The sequence below is a fragment of the Chlorocebus sabaeus genome, chromosome 26 (assembly GCF_047675955.1).
Source record: "Chlorocebus sabaeus isolate Y175 chromosome 26, mChlSab1.0.hap1, whole genome shotgun sequence".
Classification (NCBI taxonomy): Eukaryota; Metazoa; Chordata; class Mammalia; order Primates; family Cercopithecidae; genus Chlorocebus; species Chlorocebus sabaeus.
In genome coordinates, this window is record NC_132929.1 from 40,743,718 (window position 1) to 40,753,697 (window position 9,980).

Here is a 9,980-nt window from a genome sequence, read left to right on the forward strand (position 1 = left end):
CCTGAGCCCTGGGAGGTAAAGACTGCAATAAGCCACGATAGCGCCACTGCACTCCACCCTGGGCGACAGAGTGACACCTGTCTCAAAAAAAAAAAAAAAGGAATCCAATTAACCTTCACCTTCTCTGCACCACAACTCTCTACACTGTAAGCTTATCTAATGTGTTTGCTTATTAGTTCCAAGGACTGAAGCTTAAACCAGGCACCTCTGGAACTTTCCCATACCAGGGGATTGCCTGGGGACAATTGTCAATTTACAACCTAGCTCTGTCCCCCTCCCCCCCCCCACCCCTGCCTTCGCCCCAGCCTCTATGGTGCCAACCAGATCACCAATGGATACATAGGAGCAAGTCCCATAGTCCTAGCACCTCCTCGGTTTCCCCTCCCCCCCACCCCCCCACCCCCCCCCCCGCCAACCCCCTTACATGCCATCCAGGTCAACCAAGTCCTGCGCCCCCCCACCCTCTTTTTTTGAGACAGAGTCCCTCTGCCACCCAGGCTGGAGTGCAATGATGCGATCTTCACTCACTGCAACCACTGCATCATGAGTTCAAGTTATTCTTGGTGCCTCAGCCTCCCTAGTTGCTGGGATTACAGTCCCCTGCTGCCACACCCGACTAATTTTTATATTTTTAGTGGTTTTGTATTTTTAGTAGAGATGGGGTTTCGCAGTGTTGGCCAGGCTGGTCTTGAACTCCTGGCCTCAGGTGATCTGCTCACCTCCGCCCCCCAAAGTGCTGGGGTTATAGGTGTGAGCCACTGCGCCTGGCCCCAAGTCCCCTTTTAAGCCTTCACTTTCTGCTGAGAAAGCTGAAGCGGTTTCCTTAAGGCAGGAGACTGTACTGCTTCTCCTCAGCCAACTTCTGGAATAGTCTTGTTTTTTTTTTTTTTGAGATGGAGCTTTGCTCTTGTCATCCAGGCTGGAGTGCAGTGGCGCAATCTCAGCTCACTGCAACCTCTGCCTCCCAGGTTCAAGCAGTTCTCTTGCCTCAGCCTCCCAAGTAGCTGGAATTACGGGCGCACACCACCATGCCTGGCTAATTTTTGTATTTTTAGTAGAGACAGAGTTTCACAACGTTGGCTAGGCTGGTCTTAAACTCCTTACCTCAGGTGATCCATCCACCTTGGCCTCCCAAAGTGCTGGGGTTACAGGCATGAGCCACTGCACTTGGCCAGTCACATTTTCGTTTGTTTGAGACAGAGTCTCCCTCTGTTGCCCAGACTGGAGTGCAGTGGCGCGATCTCCGCTCACTGCCAAGCTCTGCCTCCCAGGTTCATGCCATTCTCCTGCCTTAGCCTCCGGAGTAGCTGGGACTACAGGCACCCACCACCACGACCCGATAATTTTTTTGTATTTTTAGTAGAGACAGTGTTTCACCATGTTAGCCAGGATGGTCTCGATCACCTGACCTCGTGATTCGCCTGCCTAGGCCTCCCGAAGTGCTGGGATTACAGTCATGAGCCACCACGCCTGTGGCCAGTCTTTTTTTGCCTCTCTCGTGCTTATTATTTGAATTTGCAAGCTACAGGGGGCTGGACCTGCCTTAGGTTACAGGACTGTGTCTAGCGGGAAGAGTGATAGAATGCCTGTTTTGGCCTGTAATCCCAGCACTTTGGGAGGTGGAGGCGGGTGGATTGCCTGAGCTCAGGAGTTCAAGGCCAGTCTGGGCAATATGGTGAATCCCTGTCTCTACTAAAATACAAAAATTAGCCAGGCGTGGTGGCGCGTGCTTGTAATTCCAGCTACTAGGGAGGCTGAAGCAGGAGAATTGCTTGAACCCAGGTGGTAAAGGTTGCAGTGAGCTGAGATCACACCACTGCACTCTGGGTGACAGAGTGAGACCTTGTCTCCAAAAAAAATGCCAGTTATGGAACTCTGAGAGGAGTCTGGTGATCCTGTGGAAGTGAAATCCTAATGTCTGGGGTCTCATATCTTATGAACAATGGGAAACAATTGGTTTTAAACAAGAGGTAAAGAGAAGGCTGTGCCACATGATTAGATTTTTTTAATTAAACTATTTTGAGACAATTGTAGATTTATATGGAATATGAGAAGTAGTAATACAGGGAGATCCTGTGTACCCTTTACCCAGTTCCCCCTAATGGTGACATCTTGTAAAACTGTAGTACAAAATTGTCAGAAGTGTTTGAACCAGAGCGACTCCATCTTGAGTGAGGGCTAGGAAAAGTGAAGCTGGGACTTGCTTGGCTGCATTCCCAGGAAGTTAGGTATTCCTAGCCTCTAGACGTTTATGGTTAAGGGAACAGGCTAATAACATTTACAAAACAAATCCATACTTAGGCGTGTCCTGATACCCCAATATTTTGAGAATAGAAGCGTTCCTAATTTTGCTTTAAAGATAGTAATACTGATTCTTGCAAAATATAGTAATTTCAAAAATTAGGCCAGGCGCGGTGGCTCATGCCTGTAATCCCAGCACTTTAGGAGGCTGAGGCAGGCAGATCACGAGGTCAGGAGATCGAGACCATCCTGGCTAACACGGTGAAACACCGTCTCTACTAAATAAAAATATAAAAAATTAGCCAGGCGTCATGGTGGGCATCTGTAGTCCCAGCTACTTGGGAGGCTGAGGCAGGAGAATGACGTGAACCTGGGAGGCAGAGCTTGCAGTGAGCCAAGATCGTGCCACTGCACTCCAGCCTGGATGACAGAGTGAGACTCCATCTCAAAAAAAAAAAAAAAAAAATCCTTTATCACAAACCCTTGTGGCAGAGCACATATCCCCATGATCTTTTTTTTATCCTATATGTAAACAAGCATTGTACCTCTTACTTTCGGGAACACCCTACTGTCTATGGAGTAGATATTCTTTCACCACTTTACTTTCTTAATAAACTTGCTTTTGCTTTGCACTGTGGACTTGCCCTGAAATCTTTCTTGTGCAAGATCCAAGGACCCTCTGTATTAGCCTGTTTTCATGCTGCTAGTAAAGACATACCCGAGACTGGGTAATTTATACAGGAAAAAGGTTTAATGGATTTACACTTCCACATGGCTGAGGAGTCCTCACAATCATTGGGAATGCTGGGATTACAGGTGTGAGCCAGTGTACCTGCCCCCAGACCTCAATTCTTGACTTCTATGCACCCGCAGGCTCAACACCACGTGGAAACTGTCAAGGCTTGGGCCTTGCACCCTCTGAAGCCACAGCCCAAGCTGTACCTTGGTCCCTTTTAGTCATGACTGGAGTGGCTGGGACGCAGGGCACCAAGTCCCTAGACTGCACACAGCAGAGGGACCCTGGGCCTGGCCCATGAAACTGTTTTTCCCTCCTAGGCCTGTGGGCCTGTGTTGGGAAGGGCTGCTGCAAAGGTCTCTGACATGCCCTGGAGACATTTTCCCCATTGTCTTGGAGATTAACATTCAACTCCTTGTTACTTATGCAAATTTCTGTAGCTTGAATTTCTCAGAAAATGGGATTTTCTTTTCTATTGCATTGTCAGGCTGCCAATTTTCTGAACTTTTATATTCTGTTTCCCTTTTAAAACTTAATGCCTTTAACAGCACCCAAGTCACTTCTTGAATGCTTTGCTGCTTAAAAATTTCTTCCGCCAGATACCCTAAATCATCTCTCCTAAGTTCAAAGTTCCACAGATCTCTAAGGCAGAAGCAAAATGCTGCCAGTCTCTTTGCTAAAACATAACAAGAGTCACCCTTGCACCAGTTCCTAATGAGTTACTCATCTCCATCTGAGACCACCTCAGCCTGGATTTCATTGTCCATATCATTATCAGCATTTTGGTCAAAGCCGTTCAACAAGTCTCTAGGGAGTTCCAAACTTTCCCACATTTTCCTATCTTCTTCTGAGCCCTCTAAACTGTTCCAGCCTCTGCCTGTTACCCAGTTCCAAAGTCGCTTCCACATTTTTGGGTATCTTTTCAGCAGTGCCATGCTCTAATGGTACCAATTTACTGTATTAGTCTGTTTTCATGCTGCTGATGAAGACATATTCAAGACTGGGCAATTTACAAACGAAAGTGGTTTAATGTACGTGGCTGGGGAGGCCTCACAATCATGGCAGACGGCAAGGAGGAGCAAGTCACATCTTACAGGGATGGCAGTAGGCAAAAAGAGCTTGTGGAGGGAAACTCCTCTTTATAAAACCATCATATCTCATGAGACTTATTCACTACCATGAGAACAGTATGGGGGAAACCACCCCCATGATTCAATTATCTCCCATTGGGTCCCTCCCACAACACATGGGAATTATGAGAGTACAAGTCAAGATGAGATTTGAGTGGGGACACAGACCCAAATCATATTACCCTCTCTCAGGATCTGGATTGGGACCCCTTTCTAGTAACAATATTGAAACTGTAAACCCCCCAAATTTGAGCCAGGTCTCAGTTAATTTAGAAAGTTTATTTTGCTGGCTGGATGTGGTGGTTCATGTCTGTAATCCCAGCACTTTGGGAGGCTGAGGTGGGTGGATCATTGTAGCAGGATAAGCCACAGACAAAACCCCTCAGACACCAAGATAGTGAAGAGAGTGGCTTTAATCAGCTGGAAGCATTGGCAGACTAGCGTCTTAAAAATCTGGGCTTTTCAGGTGCACAATTTCTGTCCCTTTTAAGGGCTCACAATGCTAAGGGTTTCACATGAAAGTGTTGTGATTGATTGAGCAAGCCAGGGGGTACGTGATAGGGGCTGCATGCACTGGTGGTCAGAGTGAAGCAGCACAGACCGGAAAGTTTCACAGTGTCTTTCTATACAATGTCAGAAATCTATAGATAACATCAGTTGCTGCCGCGACCAGCTCAGTCAGGGAGACCCTAACCCAGCAGTGCTAGAGGAATTAAAGACACATACACAGAAATATAGAAGTGTGAAGTGGGAAATCAGGGGTCTCACAGCCTTTAGAGCTGAGAGCCCCAAACAGAGATTTACCCACATATTTATTAACAGCAAACCAGTCATTAGCATTGCTTCTATAGATATTAAATTAACTGAAAGTATCCCTTATGGGAAAGGAAGGGATGGGCCGAATTAAATGAATAGGTTGGGCTAGTTAACTGCAGCAGGAACATGCCCTTAAAGACACAGATTGCTCATGCTTTTGTTTGTGGCTTAAGAATGCCTTTAAGCGGTTTTCCGCCCTGGGCAGGCCAGGTGTTCCTTGCCCTCATTCCCGTAAACCCACAACCTTCCAGCTTGGGTGTTAGGGCCATTATGGACATATCACAGTACTGCAGAGATTTTGTTTATGGCCAGTTTTGGGGCCAGTTTATGGCCAGATTTTGGGGGGCTTGCTCCCAACAAGTTGCTAGGTCAGGGGTCGAATTTTAACTACCAGGCTTAGGTCAGGCAGGCCCAGGCCTGGTTTCGGGTCTGGTTCCTAGGTGCTGGGCTACCTGCCTTTAGTTTCACTTCTCTTTTCTGAGTATAAAACAATATAAAACAATATGAGAGGGTCTCTCTTCTCTCATCATGAGGTCAGGAGTTTGAGACCAGCCTGGCCAACATGGTGAAACCTCATCCCTACTAAAAAAAAAAATAGAAAAATTAGCTGGGTGTGGTGGCATACACCTGTAATCCCAGCTACTCGGGAGGCTGAGGCAGGAAAATCACTTCAACCTGGGAGGTGGATGTTGTAATGAGCCAAGATCACACCACTGCACTCCAGCCTGGGCGACAGAGCAAGACTCCATCTCCGGGGAAGGAAAAAAAAAAAAGGTTGAGGATGCACCTGTCATGCGCGTCTGTGTGAAGAGACCACCAAACAGGCTTTGTGTGAGCAATAAAGCTTTTTAATCACCTGGGTGCAGGCGGGCTGAGTCCAAAAAGAGAGTCAGCGAAGGGAGATAAGTGTGGGGCCGTTTTATGGAATTTGGGTAGGTAAAGGAAAATTACAGTCAAAGGGGGGTTGTTCTCTGGCGGGCACAAGTGGGGGTCACAAGGTGCTCAGTGGGGGAGCTTTTTGAGCCAGGATGAGCCAGGAAAAGGAATTTCACAAGATAATATCATCACTTAAGGCAAGGACCGGCCATCTTCACTTCTTTTGTGGTGGAATGTCATCAGTTAAGGCGAGGCAGGGCATTTGCACTTCTTTTGTGATTCTTCAGTTACTTCAGGCCATCTAGGCATATACGTGCAAGTCACAGGGGATGCGATGGCTTGGCTTGGGCTCAGGCCTGACAGCACCTGTGACACAGCCTCAGGAAGTCCTGATGACATGCGCCCAAGGCGGTCAGGGCACAGCTGGTTTTATACATTTAGGGAGACATAAGACATCAGTCAGTATTTGTAAAAAGCACATTGGTTCGGTCTGGAAAGGTGGGACAACTTGAAGCAAAGGCAGGAATACTTGAAGCTGGGAGGGAGCTTCCAGGTCACAGGTTATACACAAATAGTTACATTCTGTTGAATTTCTGATTAGCCTTTCCTAAGGAGGCAAATCAGATATGCATCTGTCTTCGGTGAGCAGATGAGTGATTTTGAATAGAATGGAGGAGGTTTGCCCCAAGCAGTTTCTAGCCTGAGTTTTCCTTAGTGATCTTGGGGGCCCAATATATTTTCCTGTCATAAAACCATCCCTAAAAAAACTTCTTGTGGAATTGAGGGAAAAGGAGTGGGGCCGGCAGGACTGAGGAAGAGCAAAAAGGAAAGGCAGATAGCTACAAGTCTGCCTTTCTTCATGGTCCAGGACACATAGCCCTCCTGCACTAATAACTCACAATATTCCTGTGCCCAGCTATCACCAGACCCTTGGCTTATAAAAAAATGCAAGTTAGCTCACTGCAGCCTTGGCTGCAGTTATCAGTACTGCACAAAGCCCTCTTCGGCACACAGCACAAACACCATTCTATAAAATACCCGGCAAGCCTTTGTCTCCTCACAGTTAGCTCCTCTCTTGCTAACCTGCCCCTTGCACTCTTGCAATGTATTTTCACACTTTCTTTCATAAATCTGCCTTTCTTTACCTACAACTGTCTTGGCAAATTCTTACTGCCCACACTGATACTGGCCTCAGATAGTCACTGCTCACCTGCAACGCTTTATAAAATCAATGGGGGAAAAATAAGTAGGCTGATAGCACAATCAATGACAATCATTAAGCCGGCTTGCCTTCTGTCCCAGTTCCTTGTGGTTGGTCACTACTCTTACTACCCAAGGATAACTAGCTCTTATCACAAAGTCTTTGTTCTTTTCCTGTTCTATAGATAAAATCTAAGACATTGTTAGATACGTTTTCCATTGAGCGTCGTCTTTAGATACCATGCCAGCTGGTCTGAAGGACCCAGCAAAAAGCTGACTAATGAATAGTTTCCACATCCTGATTTTATCCCCTGTATTAGTTCATTTTCTTTTCTTTTTCTTTTTTTTTTTTTTTGAGACGGAGTTTCATTCTCATTGCCCAGGCTGGAGTGCAATGGTGTAGTCTTCGCTCACTGCAATCTCTGCCTCCCAGGTTCAAGCAATTCTCCTGCCTCAGCCTCCCAAGTAGCTGAGATTACACGCACCCACCAACCATGTGCGGCTAATTTTTGTATTTTTAGTAGAGATGGGGTTTCACCATTTGGCCAGGCTGGTTGCAAACTCCTGACCTCAGGTGATCCACCCACCTCGGCCTCCCAAAGTGCTGGATTACAGGCACGAACCACTGCCCCTGGCCTATTAGTTCTGTAGTTCTATTATTTTACACTGCTATAAAGAACTACTGGAGACTGGGTAACTTATAAAGAGGTTTAATTGACTCACAGTTCTGCATGGCTGGGGAGGCCTCAGGAAACTTATAATCATGGCAGAAGGCAAAAGAGAAGCAAGCACCTTCTTCACAAGGTGTCAGGAGAGAGGGTGAGCAAGGAGGGGAACTGCCAAACACTTTTAAACTATCAAATCTCGTGAGAATTCACTACCAGAACAGCATGCAGGAAACTGCCCCCATGATCCAGTTACCTCTTACCAGGTTCCTCTCTTGACATGTGGGATCTATTGTAATTCAAGATGAAATTTGGATGGAGACAGAGCAAAACTGTATCATCCACCTTACCCAACCAATCGATGATCCCAACTTTTCTAGTCCCTCACCCTCCATAACCCCCTTAAAAACCATTGCCCAGAACCCTTTGAGGAAACAGATTTTAATCTTGAGAATTCCTCCTGCTTCCTTGTTTGACATCTTGAGATTATTAAACTCTTTCTTAACTACATGAGCAAAGTTGTGCGTTGCAAATTATTTTTAATTTTTAAAAAAGGAAAAAAATTTAACTCTCCAGTTCAAACCCAGATGTCAGTGTATGTCAGATGTCTATTGCTGTGTAACTGGCATACAAACCTGGCAGTCCTGTTACAGTATCAAAGTCAGGATATTGACATGGATACAGAACATGTCCATCACTACCAGTATTCCTCATTTGCCCTTTTATCGCCACACTCAATTCTCTTCCTTAATCCACCTTCTCCTTAACCATGAATCTACATGAATCTATCCTCTACTTTTATAATTCTTTTTTTTTTTTTTTTTTTTGAAGATGGAGTCTCACTCTGTCACCCAGGCTGGAGTACAGTGGCGTGATCTTGGCTCACTGCAAACTCTGCCTCCTGGGTTCAAGCGATTCTCCTGTCTCAGCCTCCCGAGTAGTTGGGATTACAGGCATGCACCACCATGCCAGGCTAATTTTGTATTTTTAGTAGAGACGGGGTTTTACCATGTTGATCAGGCTTGTCTCCAACTCCCGACCTCAGGTGATACACCTGCCTCAGCCTCACAAACTGCTGGGATTACAGGTGTGAGCCACTGCACTCAGCCCCCGCCTTAACTTCTAGGGTAACTAGGACTGCAAGCAGACATCACCATACCCTGCTAATTTAAAAAATTTTTGGTAGAGATTGGGGGTCTTGCCCAGGCTGATCTCAAACTCCTGGCCTCAAGCTATTCTTCCACCTTTGCCTCCCAAAGGCCGGTATTACAGACATGAGCTACTGAACCTGGCCAGGGTTTTTCTTTTGGTATAGCAAAAGTTCTTAATTTTGATGAAGTCCAATTTATCAGTTTTCCCTTTCTGGATTGTGCTTTTGGTGTCAAGTCCAAGAACTCGATGCTTATCCTTAGATCCTGAAGATTTTCTCCTGTTTTTTTTTCTAAGTTTTGTAGGTTTACTTTTTTTTTCTTTTTTGAGACAGTCTTGCTCTGTCCCCCAGGCTGGAGTGCAGTGGTGCGATCTTGGCTCACTGCAACCTTCACCTCCCGGGTTCAAGCGATTCTCCTGCCTCAGCCTCCTGAGTAGCTGGGACTACAGGCGCCCACCACCACGCTTGCCCCAATTCCTAATGAGTTTCTCATCTCCATCTGAGGCCACCTCAGCCTGGATTTCATTGTCCATGTCATTAATTTTTTTTTTTTTTAGACAGTCTTGCCTTATCTCAAGCAATTCTCCTGCCTCAGGAGAATATATAGGGTCTCACTCTGTCACTCAGGCTGGACTGCAGGGCACGATCACTTGACCTCCCTGTACTCAGGTGATTGTCACCTCAGCCTTCCGAGTAGCTGGGAATACAGGTGTGAGCGAGCCACCACACCTGGCTAATTTTTATTTTTTATAGAGATGGTGTCTTGCCATGTTGCCCAGGCTGATCTGGAACTCGTGGGCTCAATCAATCCACCTGCCTCGGCCTCCCAAAGTGCTGGGATTACAGGCACGAGCCACTGCACCTGGCCCATTCTTTTCTATTAGTCTGTCTGCCCATTCATGCACTGGTACAAACTTAAATTTTTAAAGCTTTAAAAATACATACATACATACACACACACATATTTGAGACAGGGTCTAGCCCTGTTGCCCAAGCTGGAGTGCAGTGGTATGATCCAGCTCACTGTGACTTCCGCGACTTAAGGGGTCCTCCCACCTCAGCTTCCCAAGGAGCTGGGACTACAGATGCATGCCACCATGCCTGGCCAATTTTTAAAATTTTTTGTAGCGGCAGGATCTCACCATGTTGCCCAGGCTGGTCTCAAA